The 14,801-nt window shown below is 44.2% G+C and overlaps 2 long non-coding RNA genes across 2 annotated transcripts in view; both read right to left on the bottom strand.

Annotated features, from left to right (window-relative positions):
• The window catches only part of LOC140597949 (uncharacterized), a 40,798-nt gene extending 28,630 nt beyond the window's left edge, over positions 1 to 12,168 (bottom strand). Inside the window, exon 1 of the long non-coding RNA XR_012000023.1 lies at positions 12,037 to 12,168. This is a non-coding gene — a long non-coding RNA (uncharacterized lncRNA). The remainder of the gene's footprint in view (positions 1 to 12,036) is intronic.
• Positions 1 to 14,801, bottom strand: part of LOC140597948 (uncharacterized) — a 174,728-nt gene that overhangs the window by 123,166 nt on the left and 36,761 nt on the right. The window lies entirely within an intron of this gene.

Genomic DNA, 14,801 nt, shown 5'->3' with positions numbered 1-14,801 from the left:
AAATAAGTTAGTACCTGGTACAAACAAGCCATCAGTAAATAGTACCGCTGACATCGTCACCATCACCACCACCATCATCATCTCTTGACTCCTCATTGCAGCCTCCAGACCCGTCTAGTCTGTCCCCTCACCATCCTGGGAATGTTTGTGCACCTTACCACCCTACCACTGCCCCTTATCCTGAATGCCCATCATCTCTCACTTGCACAGCTGTGGCAGGCTTCTAAAACTCCCTGCCTCTAAGGCCATCCTCCTCTAATCCATTTTTGACCAAACAGCCAGGGTGATCTTTTTAAAACGCAAATATCTAACCTTTCCTGGCTGTAAAATGGTGATAACTCTCAGGCCACTGTGTAAGGTTTGGTAGGCTGAGCCCTTCGTAAAAGCATCCAGGGAAGGGGCAGGTGGGTGCCGAATCTTCTCCTTGTTCCCTTTGCCAAGCCACCCCCCTCCTCCCCACTGGAGACTGCATTAGCCCTGAGATCAGGGTGCTTTTTGTGATTTATGTGCCCAGTGTGTGTGTGTGTGTGTGTGTGTGTGTGTGTGTGTGTGTGAGAGAGAGAGAGAGAGAGAGAGAGAGAGAGAGATAGAGAGAGAGAGAGAGAATGCCTTCGTTTTGGGAGACGGGCATGTGCTTTTCTAATTCACATAAAGGTTTTGTAGTAACAGCAACTGCCCTGAAGTTGAACCTACTTCACTGAGTTATTATGCTAGACAAATGTGAAAATTTAAATAAAATGGAGGTTCCCTATGGGAGTTGAAATTTGAACCCTGGCTGTCAGTCTCTAAAGCTACTATCCTAACCCCTGTTGTTCCCTAGAATACAGAGAAGGGATGCTGGGGGGGGGGGGCGGGGGGGAAGGGGTCTACAGATAGAAAATTCTCTGGGCTTTCTGCAGGCTTTCTGGGAGAGAAGTAGGCCAACCAGGCCAACCACCTCGTTCCCCTTGCCCATATCACCTAGGAAGGTCTTCACTTCCTTTGACCTTCAAGTAAATGTTGTAAAACTTTGGATGAGAACGTTTTTCTTAGGAGAGGGGAATTTAGGGGACAAGTTTATGCTCGGCATCTGACCTCTGTTTCAAGTAGATTCATTCCAGGCTACCTACTTGATAGGTGAGGTGTAGAGATAAAGAAAATGAGATTTTAATGTGATAATCTGTCACTATTCTTCTTTATCAGATCATTGCATTTGCTGGCCCTTGGAGTGAATACTTGGCACAGTGTTTTGGAACCAGAACACCCTTAAAAATAATCTACTCCAATGGGTGGCATCCAAGAGCCCCTTAAGGCTGAGGGTCTTCACATGACCTTTTAATATCTCTGAGCTTATATGTGTGGTAAGTTGGCATGGACTCACTAAAACATTCACTTTTTTGTCTTTGACTAAAACTTTAGTAATTTAATATGTTAAATCTGTGGACATCTGATGCTAAGTTCTGGCTAGGAGCTATGTCTTCCACTGATAAAAAATGAAAATGAAATCACTCTGATCTAAAAAAAATCCCACTTGGAGCCCCTGGCATAGTCCTGCTTCCTAGACCAGAGTTTAGCTCTACCACACCAAACTGTCATTCTCTTGACCAGGTCAGTGATGAATTTTGTTGAATAATTAGTTTCCAATCAGGCAGCTTGAATTTCAATACTTTTTTTTTTTCAAATTTCATTTTAAAGGAAACTTTAAGCTAGTGTAAAGTGAAAGCCAGATCACTTAGCATCAAAATGGAAATACTGTGTCTAAATGCAGAACACTAAATACTGTGGAAACAAAGCACTGTATCCCAACTCCAGCTAACTACAGTTGCTTACTGGGGATCTTACCCTGATGCCTAGTCACTCGTCAAAAGAAGGGTGGGGAGAGGAGGCCATATTGAAATGCTGTTAAGGAAAAAGTGGTTCTAACTGAGGCTTTCTCTAGACTTTTTATGGAAATGCAATAGAAAAGGGAATACTTTCCTCACAAAAACTATTTCATGTTCCTGATGCCTTTACCCCCAAGGAAGAAATACCAGGTTGCAGAGGTGGAAAAAGAAGTCAGAAATGGAGCCTCTGGCACCATCCACTGTCATCCCCTTTCCAGTCTGACCAAAGACTCACTCTCTTTTCCTCTTGGATGAACCATCTCTACATTTTCTTCTCCAGAGCCCACTGATCCTTTTTTCTCATTTGTTCTCCCACCCCTTTCAGGTCCCTGTGTCTACTTTGCTAGGTCTCAAGCCATGGGGTTCCTAGCAGGCTGGAGATAGGGCTTTGGGTCTTGAAGACAGAAAAATAAAGAGTGGTGGAGGCAGAGAGCTGGTGGTGGTGCTGGGTGGAGCCCACTGTTCTCAATCAAGTCTGATACTCCTGCTTAATAGTCCAGGCTTGTTTAGTTCTCCTCCCCATTTCCACTGTACAACTGAGCCTCACTGCTAACTCTGACACTGATGAAGCCCTTCTATAGCCCCTTTCTCCCTTTGCCCCCCTTTTCTGTGACCCTACTTCTCCACAACAAGCAGGATGCTCTCATCCTGTCCCCTCTAGCCTTTACTTTGTCCTTCCTTCCTGAAGCACTCATAAATTGCAATACTACTTTGGCATTCAGTGATGTAGGCTAGGGAGATTATTTAAGTGCCCAACATTTTCTGTTCTGTTCACTACACTGCCTCAGTGAATTTTGGAAATTTAACCATCAGAAACCAAAAAGAATGGTGTTATAGCTACCAGCTTCCTTGTTACCTAAATTTCTCAATTATTTTCCTCTGCTCTTGTGTCTATGCTGCAAAGCCCTGATTATCTAAACTCTGGGAAACAAACTAGGGGTCATGGAAGGGGAGGTGGGTGGGGGGTGGGGGTGACTGGGTGGCGGGCACTGAGGTGGGCACTTGATGGGATGAGCACTGGGTGTTATTCTATATGTTGGCAAATTGAACACCAATAAAAAATAAATTTATTTTAAAAAAAGAATTTGAAGGAGACAGCAAACATTTAGTCCCTAACGCATACAGTTAAATAGTTAATAAATTGCATTTAATATTTAAAAATAAATAAATAAAACTCTTTTATCCAGAAATTCTGTTTCACAACCTGAAATGAGGTTGTGCTATTGGACGTGTTTTATTTACTTTGAAAACTGTCTAGCTCACCTGAACCCCTACTTGTCTGACTTCATTCAATGCCTGTCTAGATTCTTCAGATCATCAGGGCCCTGGGGAGCCCCGGTCCATTTTCTTATTGTTTAACCTCTGCTGCAGAGCAACTCTGATTTCAGGCTTACTTTCTATGATGGAGACACGTGCCATGTTATCTGAATCCCACAGTTGTTCCACTAGCTTTGTTCTTGCATACTTTTAAAACCCACACTAAAAACATAAGAATTGGACTCTTTGAACCTTCTTTTGTATTCTGAGACAACATAGCCAAAGGGAAAGGATTCTGTCCTGCATTTAGACACCTGTGTTCTTGGATTGGTTCTACAGTTGACTGTATAACTTAAAACAAGTCCCCGAATTCCCATGTATTGACATTTCTCAATCAGCCAGTATGGATGTATAGTATCTAAGCTTCCTTTTTAGATGATGTTCTGTCAATAACAGAGAGTATAGCTTTAGAAAAGTTTATAGGGGACTATCATTTTATACTTAATCTAGAGAAAAAGTCCTTAATACTTATTTTCATAATATCTCATATTTGGCAATAGTAAGGTTGAGAAGTGTTAACGGAAAAATTGGCATCAGATTGAGGTTTTCTCTGGAAAAATCAACATTTCCAGCAAATGAGCACCCTCACTCTGCTTGAACATTTCCCATAACAGAAAGATCACTACTACCTTTAAAGTTTCCATTATTGAACTCTTAGTTAGATCTTACTTTCTCACATAAAGCAAAAAATATCTCTTTGGGAAATTTTTATCTGCTTGTCCTATTGCAATTCAATTTTCCAACCATTTACCAAACACCTCCTATGTGCAAAGTCCTGTGTCAGTCATCTGGTGTTACAAAGATTAAGTCAGCTTGGTTCCTGCACTCAAGATCTTTGCAAATATTCTACAAATGAAAGGTTGAATATAGTGTTAGATATTTTAAAACAGAGATACTCCATTACTAGCCAAGATGTAGTAATAGAGACCTTCCTATCTGGAACAACCAAAATGATGAACAGAATTTGTGCAACAGTAATTTTTAAAACACTGGATATTAGGCAACCAAAACCAGTGATTCCCAAGAGATAGGAAACAAACAATTGCCCCTATAAAAGCTAACTGCTTTGAGAGACTTTTCAGGCCCTTGTGCAGGGGTGGGAATTCTAGGCACAGGAGTCTGGTGCATTCCCTGAGAGAAAACAGGGATGATTCTTAGAGACCAAGGCAGCTAGAGTTTGCAGAACAGACTACTGAAGAGGAGAGAGCTGCACAGAATAAGAGTATCAGACATCTACAGAGGCCCCCCCCCCTTGGATATTTAGCAGAGTATTGATCAAGGAATGCATATGAGTAAGCTACCCAATGAGGAAGTTGCCACCCAGAAAAATTAGAGGGAGCAGGACCATGAATAGTGCCTGTTTCTACCAGCCAGACTAAAAAGGCTCATAATTCATAGGGCATATACTCAGAAGGGTATTCATAGGGTAGAGTACTCAGGAGGTTTTTTTCCTCAGGACTGAAAAATAATTCACCCTAGACTAAACACAGTTCTGGTTCCACCTAACAAATCTTAAAAACAAGAACCAAAAGGGAGCAAACTGTTTACAAGCAATTTAGCTGCATCCCAGAACAAAGCTCAAGAATATTTATAGGAATATAAAAATAGCCAGAACCCAGCAAAGTAAAATACACAAAGTATGGCATCCAGTAAAAAATTACCAGTTATGCAAGGAGGCAGGAAAATATGATCAATAATGAGGGCAAATAACAATCAATCAAACCAGCCCAGAACTGACATAGATGTTAGAATTAACAGACAAGGACATTCAAAAAATTATTAAAACTGTACTACAGGTAGTCAACTAGTGAAGTACAAACATGGGAGATATTTAAAAGACCCAAGATGAACTTCTACTGATGAAAGCTATAATTTCTGAGGTTAAAAATTACACCGAATTACAGATTGGATATTGTTAGAAAAAAACTTTAAAGAACTCTAGTAAATAGCAGTAGACACTCTTTCTAATTAAACACAGAGAGAAAAAAGAATGGGAAAAAAGGAGACTCACTGCTCTTTGGGACAACTTTAAGCAGTCCAACAGCCACGTAACTGCGGTCCGCAAGGAGAGTAGATGGAGTGTGGAGAAAGAATTAAAGCCCAAGCATAGGAAACATAAAGCAAACTATACCAACAAACATCATAAAGAAATTATTCAAACCAATGATAAAGAGGAAATCTCAAAAGCAGTCATAGAAAAATGTACAGAGGAACAATAGCAAAAGAATGGCAGTGGCTTCTCAACAGAAATAATGTCAATGAGGTAACAATGAGCAATATCTGTAAAGATGAACAACTGTCAACCTAGAATTCTATACCCAGTGAAAATACCTTTCAGAAATTAAGACTAAATAAAGACTTTTTAGACACACAAGAGAAGAAAGACTTTGTCACTGGGAGATTCATGCTACAAGAAATGTTAAACAAAGTCCTTCAGGCAGAAGGAAAAATAACAGATCTACACAAAGGAATGAAGAGCCCTGGAAAGGATAAGTAGATAAGACATTTAAAAATTAACTAAAGCTGTCTAAAAGATAACTGGCTGTTTAAATAGCAACGAAAACTAATGTAAAGGAAAGTTGATTATATATATATAAACATATATATGAAATGTATGACAAAAATAGTGTGAAGCCCTAGAGGGGAGAAATGGATGTATCCTATTATAAGGTTCTTAAGCTATGTGTGAAGTACAGTGTAACAAAACAATGTTTTAGCTAAGAAGACAATGAAGGAGATCAAACAGAATCATAAAAAAATACTCAACCTAAAAGAAGAGCAGAAATAGAGAAAAGAAGATGGGAAAAAATAGATATTGTCATCAACTCTGGTCTCAAGGCAAAAACTCTATATCCCTTTCCAGAATAAAACAGGTCCCCCTTATGTAGAAATGCTGCCAAGATCTTATCTGAAGCAAGTGCTTCACAAAGTGATGCTTGTCCTCCCCAAGGTTTGACCTTGCCCTGCTCTCATTACCAATAACTGGAGTCAGGTCTAAGCACAGCCTGATTCAGGAATAGGATGCTCACTCATTGTATACTTGCTCATTTGCAAGATCTGGCAAATAGGTATTGGCAGAAACCAGCAAAACACTCACGGAAGCACACATTGAGAGGGTGAGACAATGGAGGCCTGAAGATTAAGGTGAATGGGAAGAATTCATTGAGATGGGAGCATTCTTCCTTGACTCAGGATCTAACATCCTGGCAAAAACATCAGGATCCAGTCATAATGCATCGCCAGCACGACTCTTTGAAGCTTGGCTGTAACAATGGATTACAGTAAATAAGATAGAGTTGCTAAAATGAACTTGGCAGACTATCAAGGAAGGGCCAAGGGGTGGGAGATGGATTTATTAGTGAGATCAGTAAGAAATGCAGTGATGAAAAAAGCACTGGTAACTCCAATAGTGCCTGTCCCCTGCACCCTAGAGTTGATAGGAAGAAATGGTGCCATAAGTCTAAGCAACTTGGCATCAATAAGAATGATAGAGTTCTAGAATGTCATGCTATATGAACACAAGAGCTGGAAGATGCTTTGACCCTCAGACACCTATGGCAGTGGCTGAAAGGCCAGCCATAGCGTGTTCCCAGTGATGAGAGAGACTAAGATAGTACCTGACTTGTAGAACTGCGAAAAGAAACTGTGAGCTGGCACAAGCACACCATATCCCATAGGTCCACAGACCCTCGTGGTAGTTATTCCCCTGTTTCTCAAGTGCATTATTTGGATGAACAAAGTAGCTGACGGTATCCTTCTACTGGTTCCCTGAACTACAGGGTAAGAGCCATTAAGTGGGAAGGGCCAAGTGGAAGCCTCTGAAACTATCCATCCCCAATCCCACCAGCCAAGGAAGTAAACCCAAGTCAACACTGCATCCTGAAAAAGAATTAATGCCATTCTTAAAGTACATGGGGATGATATTCTCTATCATATCCATGTTAGCTAATTCACCTGTATGGCCCTTGAAAACAAACTAACATCGTGAGGGATGATAGTTGGACTACCATCAACCACCACAGGGTAGCACCAGTCTCAGTTGCCGAGCAATAAATGATATTTTTACTAAAACAGATCAACACAGCCTCTGGCATTCTGTATGTTGTTACTGATCTGATGAACATATTCTTTTTAACCTATCATCAATAACCAGGATCAAAAGTCAGTCTCATTTAAGTGGGAAGGACATCAGTACACATTCGTAGTCTTGCTTGAGGCTATGTGAAGTCTCTCGTGCAATGGCAAAGTAGTCTGCAGGGGTCTTCACTACCTTAATATGTGGGACACTATCCTGATGACATCATACAAATTTAACCCGCTAAACAGAGATCGCAAGTCCTGTGTCAGAGAAATTAAACCCCACAAAGATACTCCAAGCTGCAACATCACTGACATTTTTCAGGAGTCCAGTGATCTGAGGCATGCTGCTATACCATCTTTGAGGTAAAGAACAGGATGTTAAATCTTGTACCTTATTCCCTTCTTCTACTGCTGCATAATAAGCCACAACAAAACCTAATGATGTACAACAACTACCATGTTATTATGGTCACTGGTTCTGAGGGTCAGAATTTTGGAATGTCTTGTTTCAACTTCTCGATTTCTGCCAGCTTTTCTAAATTGGGGTTCCACAGAAGAATTAAGCCCTGATGCCCTCAGACATCCATTTGTATATAACAAACTAATCTCTCTCTTGTGCATCTAGAATGGTACTTGGGAGAATGGAAAAAAAAATAGTCACTCAACCACTTTGTCTTGTGTGGCGCAGATGAGGAATCTCAGTTGAGAAAGGCTGGCTGGAGCTTTAAGTGGGGAAACTCCCACAGCTGGGGGTGACACAAACTGGACTAGAATCTTACGGAATCATCTTCACCTATATTTCTAGTGCCTAGGCTGGGGCACTTGAAGGCTAGGCTCAGGAAGGACCATCAGGTGGAGCACCAACACATGGCCTCACCATGTGGGTGTTCCAACTGTGTTCCAACTGTGATTTCTTCACAGTATGGCAGCTTCAGGGTAGTTGGAAGAGCAAGTGTCCCAGTGAACAAGGGAGACAGCCATTTATGACATAGCCTCTGAAATCACAGAATGTGTCTTCTGCTGTCTTCTCTAACTTGAAATAGTAAAAAGCCTACCCAGATTCCAGAAGAGAGAACATGGACCTTGTCTCTTGATGGCAGAAGTGTCAAAGAATTTTGAGGTGATTTAAAGCCACTAAAAATCTTTAGAAATTAGAAGCAGCATATGTCACTCTTGGGAATACTGCTCCAATTCATTTATTGGGTGACCTGGAAGGCTGCCAGTTTTGAGTGTCAGAGCAAAATCTGAAAAAGATTTTGCCATAAGTGGCCCTGCCACTCAGGCCATATAACAAGTAGATCTAATGGTGTTATCTGCTGTGAATAAAGATGTGGTGTGTGTGTAGTCTCTGCCAAGCCCATAGATCCTAGAGTTCCAGAACTAGACTTTCCTTCTGCAGTAAAAAACTAAAACCCGTTTGAAAAGCAGCTCCTGAGCCCTCATAGAGATGGATCTTCTGATCATGGGACACCAAGTGACCATGCAACCAGAACTGCTCATTATGAGCTGGGTAGTATTAGACAGACAAAGTCAGACAGGCACAGCAGCAGTACATCATACAGTGGAAATGGTTCACTCGAGACTGGGCCAGAAGGGATCCAGAGGACACAAGGAAGTTCCATCTGCCTCAGATTCCTGTGTTATCTATCTCTTGCTCAGTTCACACCTAAGGCCTTATAATTCCCTACAGCCAACCAATGAAGAGAAAAAAAAAAAAAAAACTTAGACCTAGTTCATAGATGGATTGTCTTGACAAGTTAGTGCCAGCAATAATTGGACCACCATACTAGAGCCCTGTGCAGAGTGGCCCTGAGGAATAGTGAAGGTCACTCCTCCCAATGAGCAGAGCTGTAAACAATGCACTTGCTCCTTCACTTTACAGGTGGGGGAAGCTGTCTGAGTTCCGGGTATATCTAGACCCACAGGCCATGGCAAATGGCTTGCTGGTTGGGTTGGAAACCTCAAAGGTTTGAAGTCTGGATACAAGAGACCGTGGAGAAAATCATGCAGATGGACCTATGCTACCAGGCACAGAGCACCTGGATCTCCAATTCAAATCCAGGCCCACCAGAGCACCTCCCCTACAAGGGTGTCACTGAACCACTAAGCGGAAAGATGTCCTGAGGATGCCAGCCAGCCTCTCTCCCTAGCCCCTCTGGGACTTGCATGACAGAGGGGACACAGGTCAGGGAGAGAGGATCTGCATGGCCCCAACAGTATGAGTGCCATCTCACTACGACCTGTCTAGCAACCACTGTACTGAATCACTGGAACTGCCATATTGGTCACTAGAGAGACTGGCAAGGAACTCTCCATATGGCAGATGGTCCTTGAGGAAACCAGCCAGTCACTTGGAGGTAGGTTTTTTCCATCAGACACCCTCTATCCTCGAAGGACCACTGACTCAGCCTTACCAGAAATGGATATGGGTTTGCCTTCCCTGACCCAGTGTCTGCCAACACTACCATCGACTCAATCATTCTGATGTATGTACACACCTAGATGTTTGAGGAGTTAACACCCCAGGGACAACCCTTGACTGATTGGTGCCAGGAGCCAGGAAGTGATCCATCCTCACTTTCTCTCCTTGAGAGGATGGATGGTCTTCAAATGTCCAAGGAGTTTGGAGCCCCTTTGACCCCACCAGGAACCAGCTCAATAAACACCTTGGATTGACTTCCTTTCCGTCTTGTTTGACATCTTTTATTTCCCGTCAATCCTGGGGCCTGTGTTTCCCAAATCAACCACCTCCATCACCCTCCTGTCTCAGGTTTTGCTTTCTGAGAGAACCCAGGCTAAGACACTATCCCAGACTTCACAAAACATTATTTTCCCGTGAAGTGAGATGTCCATGTGCTGTAATTCAAGCAATCTATACTCACATGGACAACAAGGTGCTTTTTTATTTGTTTGCTAGCTTGCTTGCTTGTTTTCGGGTAAGAAAAAAAAAATTGAAGAGCCCAAAATATCAGGCTCCTGCTTAGGTTATGGTAGATTCTAGTTGTGGATGCAATGCCCATCACTGGTCTGTAGGTAGGCTGTGTGGGTGAGCCCTGCACAGGGGGCTTGGCTGGGGAGTGGGTGGGCCTTCCCTCACCAAGCAGAGTCCTGGCACAGGCTGCCATCTGCCCAGAGGAAGGGGACCTGCTCGCAATGCCCAAAAGGAACTGGTGGCTCATTAAGTTCTGTAGCTGCGAGGTGCTTCTAAGGAAGCCACATTCCCTATACACCAGAAAATCATCCTATAGACCAGCAACGTGGGGCCTTTCGATTCGTGTTGGTGGCACAGCTTCTCTTGTGCGTGGTAACTGATCATATTACACTGTAAAAGGAAAGATGAAGCTGATGAAAAATCTAGTTATAAATCCTCTAAGAGGAAGCCATGAAAGAGATGCAGGTAAGCTTGTTTCCAAGAAATGAACCAAAGAGCAGGAGGGATTGTGGTACGTATGGCCCAGGCTTTAAGAACTGGTGAATTCCAGGCTGAGCTCTTTCAGTTACCTCAACATTTGGTGCTGGCTTTTCCTCATGGCCCTCCCTGACTGCTCCTGACCCTTCTCAGGTGAGTGGCTAAACTGACGGCAGTGCCCTGACATCTTCTGTCCAAGGAGGGAGCCTGTCCGCATCCTCTCCATCAGCCCAGAGCAGGGAGCTGAACTGGAACGCATAGTTGCCATGGCTCTCCAGAATGCACATTTTGGAAACTGAGGACGCCACCCCCCCACCCCGGGTGGACCTGGACCCTCAGATTCTCACAACTCTGCTCTTTCTTCTGATTTCCAGGAATGTGAGACTGCGAAGCAGCCACTCACTCACCCCTATCTGCCAGATGCCTGCTGTCGGGGCGGGGGTGAGGGGTGGGGGGGGGGGGGGGGGGGTCCACACACCTGCAGGAAGTGAGCCAGGAGGAAGTGAGATTTGAAAGGTGGATGAGATTTCTGCAGACTGCAGACTGTTACCTGCACGGTGGCGAGAGTGTCCCGAAATGTGAGGGACTTGTTTTGCATCTTGCACAGGCAGAGAGTGTGGACCCACTTCAAACCTGAGGAGGTGATCCCCTTGGCTTCAGAGCGGCAGGGAGGGAAAGAGTGGCCCTTTTGTGTCACACTGGAACCCCACTTCCTGGTCAGAGTCCCAGCTCTGCTGCTTATCAGCTCTGTGACTTGAGGCAACTACATCTCTGTGCCTCAGTTTCCTTATGTGGGAACTAAGGACATTGCGATATGCCCAGCCCGGTTCAGAACTCTTGACTCATACATGTACTCACGTCTTCCTCCTAATGATCCCTTGAACCATACACTATTCTTGTCCCCATTTTACAGAGGAGAAGAGAGTCACACAGCTGGGGAATGGCAGGGGCAGGACTCAAACCCAACAGTCTGCTCCACGGTGCTGCTCTTAGCCACTGGATTAGGAGGCAAACATCGCCTCCCTCACAGGGTTCGCTGAGGGATGGAAGTGAGTTCATCAGGAGGAGGGCTGAGAGCACACTGTGCCAGCTGCCTGCCCCTTAAGTGTGAGGCGCTGCTATTCTGCTGTGGGCTGGGGCGTAGAGCTGGGACAGCAGGGGCCAGCCTGGGACAGTGGGGGTGACGTGGGTCTACTTTTCCCCGGCAGTGGGGGCAACAGGGAGAGATGCACAACTCTCTCTCTCTCTCTTTCTCTCTCTGGAACAGTCCACAAAGAATTTCCATGCTCCCTTCGGGCCAGGTGACCTGTGATCCCATCCCCATGCTCCTGAAGCTCTGAGCACAAGCAGAAAAACCAGGTCACTCACCTCCTAGTGCCCCAACAGGCTCTTGCTTTCCGTTCTGGAGGAGACATCCCTTCTCTCCAGGGGGCTGCCACTGGGGCCTCCACCCCCTGCGTGGGCCAGGTGCCCCCATCACCAGACCCGCTTCCTCTCTCCTCTGCCCCATCTGTGTGCACTGACCCCTGTGAACTGTTCTCCTTGACTCCCTCCTTCCTGTTGGGCTTGGGCAACGGGAGGCAGCAGCAGGGAAAAAAAGAAGGCAGGAGAAAAGGGGTCAGAGTATTTCCTCCCTGCTTCCCCGGTTTCTGACAGGGGCTGTGACCCTTGGCCACGGCAGCTTCGGCCGAGGGGATCCCTCCTCCACAGCACCTGCCCCTTGGCTCCGGGGAGTGGCTTCCCGTTGCTCCTAGGGGTGCCCCCACCTCTCTCTGCTGCCCTTCCCCATTCCACACCCCTGTCAACTGTGCCTTAACTCATGCTCCGCCTTTCCACCGGCGGGTCCAACTCAGGTCCCAGCCAGGCCCACGGCTGCTACACTCACACGCAAGGGGATCGCTCTACCCAGGAAGGTCAAGGTTAGGGCCTTACCTGTCCCATTGTCATCCCCAAAGCTAAGCCGAGTGAAAATGTTGACTTGTCAATGTTGAGTAACATTAAAATTTCAAAATGATCGATGAGCATAAGGAAACAAATACCACGCACACTCTCAGCACACAGAAGCACCGTGTAGCACGCACAGTTTTCCTTATCAGAAAGGGATCATCCTGCATTGTTTTACTGGCTCAAACAAATAGTGAATAATTTTCTTGCCCAGGAAATATACGTCAGGGGCTCCTGGGTGGCTCAGTCAGTTAAGTGTCTGCGTTCGGCCCTGGTCATCATCCTAGGGTCCTGGGATCGAGTCCTGCATTGGGCTCCCTGCTCATCGGGGAACTTGCTTCTCCCCCCTCCCTCTCTGTCCCTTCCCTCACTGGTACTCTCTGTCTCTCAAATAAGTAAATAAAATCTTGAAAATAAATAAATGAACAAACTTCAACACTAATGAAGTTACTTCTAAAACCTCTAACTCAAAATTCCTCACAGCTGCATAGTATCCCGCGTAGGGGCGCTGCTATATTTTAATCAGGCCCCTGTTGATGAACATTCAGGTAGGTTCCAATTTTTCCCTGTTATAAACACTGCTGCAATAAACACCCCTGTACAATATAAAATACTTGAAAATACAACCGATAAACAGTCTTTCTACAGCAAAAGCCACACATATGCTGCAGCAGCAGGGTCACCCCCTCTCAGGAGATAATAATATCTGCCTTCCCTGCCTCCCACTGATGTTGTGAGGTTCAACTGAGAAAATGGATAAGTCAGTCCTTTATAGACTGTAACGTGTATGGGGTGACTCTTACATAGGATCTAATTCTTTCACAACGACCCTGCAAGGCAAGCATGGTGGATACGTTCTCGAGGCACATTGTGCTGACAATTTTGCCAGGCATAAAGAAACTGAAGGCTTACTTTTAGGCTTTTATACATTTATGCCTCTTTAGCACAACAAAGAATTGTGTGTAAGAAAAGCAGCCTTCCAGTACAAGAGTAAACTACCAGCTGGTAGTACATTCGAGCTGTTCTGGTGCATGTTAACTCATAGTGTGCCTTCCAGAGGGCCGTGTCCAACAACTGAAGGAATCTGATTCATCTGAGAGGTCCCCGGGGCTCTGAGGTCCCTCACTGCCAATGTTGATTACCCCACCCCCTAGGAGCTGATTTAGTCATGATAACTACTTTCCAGTCCTTTCCTGATAGTCTCTTCCAAAAAGCACTTAAGATAAAACAGAAATTGCTTGATTAAAAAAAAAAAAAAATTGAGCAGCAGTTTAGGGTTTTTTTTTTTTTTTTTAATTAGGACTTTTATGTCAAGTGGAGAAGCTACATTGACATTTCATGTAAAAACCACCCCATCACTCAAAAGAAGGCAGTTTGGGGATGAATTCGTGATTTACCTTGTTCAAATCTAAGTTCGTGGATGTTCTCTGCTCTTGCTGAGGTAATACTATTAAAATGTCAAGCAAAGTTTCCTGGAGCAACAGTCCTCCACAGCTTTCAATTCTTAATGAAAGGTACCAGACAAGTTTTCAAAATCTGACTTGAGTCACGCTTAATGCTGTTTGTTAACTAACGTGAAAAGAAAAGGGTTCGATGCATTAAAGTGGTGATGCTCCACCAGGGAAGATGATGTTCTGAGGCAGGATGTTCTTTATGATTGCTTCTTTTCTATTGTGGTTTAGTTTACCACAAAAATTCAATAAAGGGGACATAACCCTACGTTATAACACCATGAAGTGTTTTGATTTTGAATCCCTGTGAATTAAGAAGAGGCACCAAGCCATCTCTCTCTTTTCTCAACTACTTGCTCATTTTCATCGCTTCTGGGAAGGACAGAAAGGAGGAGCAGGATATGGTGTTTGTGTGCCAGATATAACTCACCTCAACAGCACCAGAGGTCCACGGCCTGCTTTCTGAGTGAGTCAAGGAAGCACCTGGCACCTAGTCTCACAACCGGATCTAGGGGTCTTGGCAAGGAAAGGTGTGCATGCCTCGCAGAGATGCTGAAATTGCCTTTGTTTCCTTCCTTCCTAATCTTAGGTCTGTAGATATTTCACTGTTTCCATGGGTTTATTCATTTCTATCACCACCACCGCCTCATGGATTTTTTTTTTTTTTTGTGGTTGTGTATTCAACCAAAGAAAATGAGTAAGAAAACAATTATGAGTGAAAAAAAAAAAAAGATTCAA

The sequence above is a fragment of the Vulpes vulpes genome, chromosome 2, assembly GCF_048418805.1.
Source record: "Vulpes vulpes isolate BD-2025 chromosome 2, VulVul3, whole genome shotgun sequence".
In the NCBI taxonomy this organism is placed as follows: domain Eukaryota; kingdom Metazoa; phylum Chordata; class Mammalia; order Carnivora; family Canidae; genus Vulpes; species Vulpes vulpes.
The sequence above is the reverse complement of the archived record's forward strand: the minus strand, read 5'-3'. Positions and strand labels throughout refer to the sequence as shown.